The sequence below is a fragment of the Chrysochloris asiatica genome, unplaced genomic scaffold (genome assembly GCF_000296735.1).
Source record: "Chrysochloris asiatica unplaced genomic scaffold, ChrAsi1.0 scaffold00080, whole genome shotgun sequence".
NCBI classification, from domain to species: Eukaryota; Metazoa; Chordata; class Mammalia; order Afrosoricida; family Chrysochloridae; genus Chrysochloris; species Chrysochloris asiatica.
Genome location: NW_006408598.1, coordinates 1,145,144 through 1,147,708, shown reverse-complemented (window position 1 = coordinate 1,147,708; position 2,565 = coordinate 1,145,144).

The following is a 2,565-nucleotide window of genomic DNA, read 5'->3' as shown; positions in this document are numbered from 1 at the left end:
TCCGCAGGAAGCCTCCTTCACTGGGCACGTTGTAGCCCCATTTTAGGTATTCTAATCAGTTATAGGCAGAAGACAGACTTACAAGCTTTCTATGGTGATGCTTTTCATTATTCCTTTCTCTCCCCCTCCAGTGTCTATTTTATAATATAATGCAAGGAAAACCAAGTAGAATATTGGTAGGTTAGTTTTGACTTTAGTAAGGTTTGAGACCATCAGGGAATAAGTCAAATGGTAATGTTTCTGTATGGTGACACCAAACCCTGGGTAGGACCTGAAGTTAGAGTTTGAGGGTATAGGAAGCCTTAAGGAGAAGGCTTTTCATATTATTGGCTATCCCTTTTTCTTATTCCCAACATCTTCTTGTTGTTTAGTGCCCTCCAGTCTGTTCCAACTCATAACAACCCTTTATAGGGTTGCTGAGACTTTAAATCTTTGCAGAAGCAGAAATCCTTATCTTTCTCCTAGGGAGGGACTGGTGGACTTGAACTGCTGCTCCTGTGGTTAGCAGTCTGGTACTTATCCTACAGGGCCACTGCACTCCCTCCAATATCTTAACCCCTGGAATTTGACAAAATGAAACTCTTTTACACAGCCATGGACCTGGGAAGAACTAAAAGGCAAAAGAAAAGAAAGAAAGGAGAGAAAACAAAAGAAATAAAATAGAATATTTCAGGGAATTTGTCACCAGAAATTAAAAAAAAAAAAAAAAAAAGTGAGTATCAGAGATGGTGCTGTTTAATATAGGATGGCCCACCTGGTGGGGCACTGTAGAATAAGCACTGGACTGCTAACCATAAATTCTCCTGCCAGTCACTCCCTGGAAACCCTATACAAGGTCTCTATGAGTTGAATCAACTCAAAGACTTTTAAACAAACTCCTTATAAAGACATCCAAATGAAGGAGCCATGCACAGAACTGAAATATAGATTCCCTGAAATTGACATGCCTTCCATCCCAGTCAATGCCTCACCACCGGACAAGAAGTCCTCCAAAAGACTTTTTGAATTAAGACTTTTGATTGAGCTCACTTCCCAGAATTTGTTCCTGGCCTCATTTCCCCATTGCAAAATATGAATCAGTATTATCATTAATGATTCTGGAAAATAAAATGAAGATACTTCTTTGTACTTGGGAAGAGAAAGAAGTATGCTGTGCATTGCTTTCCTGATGCATGTCAGAAAAATCTGTATGTTAACTCGGCGGGAAAATAATTAGATTTCCTCTGATGGAGAGAACATATTTCCTATTATCACAGAAACAAAAACACCATCAATGGATTCCTGGGCTAGGAGTTACCTCAAATGTTCTTTTTAAAAGAGAATTTGTTCTGACCTCACTTCTAAGAGACTCTCAGCATATGTGTTTCAATTTGCTAATTAAAAGTTTCTTGTCAGCAGTATTTATCACTATTATTATTGGTGAGTGAATCATCCTTATTTTCCACCTAATCTATTTTCCAGACTCACCCATTCAAACTGCTGGCTTTCAACTCACTTGTAGTTTCCAAAACAACCCACTCAGATGAGCATCCTGTGAATTTTCCTGTCAAGTCCTTTTGAACTCCAATTGAGATTGAAACTCTCACTTGAGCATTTGCCTGCTTTTAAAATATTCTGGATTGACATCTGTCTTATTGTCAAATGAAAACAGTTTATGCATTCTTCCAAGACTGGCTCAGAGACCCTTAATAAGAAATCATAAAAGAACTAGATTTGCCTTCAGTTTAGCATCTTCCAGGGAAGAACTGTAAACTCTGCTCTTTGCAATCTGACTACCAGAGCAGTTTTGCAGACCCACACTATCTCTGATCCATGAAGTATTATGGTGATGAAAATTCCAATCAATGAATTAACAAAGGGTCACTTAAAGCCTGCTCTTTATTTTTTTCATTCTTAAAAAATTTTAACCTATTCAGTATGAAACAATTTCCCTTGAAAACATGTAAAAACAGCGCAAAGGTTATCTATTCTTCACTCAATTTCCCCAAAGTTAATTTACATAACCACAGATTAATTAACAAAATCAGGAAATTATTATTAACTTAATGCTATTAATAGTCCACAGATCTTATTCTAATCTCACTAACAGACCCATTCATCTATTTTCTCTTGTCCAAGATCCAATACAGAATCACATGTGCATCCCATTGTCATATCCACTTAAAATTTTTTAATTTGGGACAGTAATTCAATTTTTCTTTGTCTTTCATGACCTTGATGCGTTTCAAGGGTTGTTGTTGTTAATTGCTGTCAAGGCAGTTCTGACTCAAAGTGACCCTGTATAGGATGTCCAAGACTGTAAATCTTTGTGGGAGCAGAAAGCCTCATCTTTCCCCCACAGATCATCTGGTGGGCTCGAATTGCTGACCTTGTGGTTCACAGTCAGTGTTTATCCTATGGAGCCACCGTGCTCCCCTTTTGAAGGGTTGTTGTTATTGGTAAGTGTCGATGGCTTGATTCTGGCTCATAGCAACCCTATATAGGGTTTCCAAGGAGCAGTTGGTGGGTTTATACTGCTGACCTTGTGATTCCAAGTCCAGTACTGATCCTACAGCACCACACTGG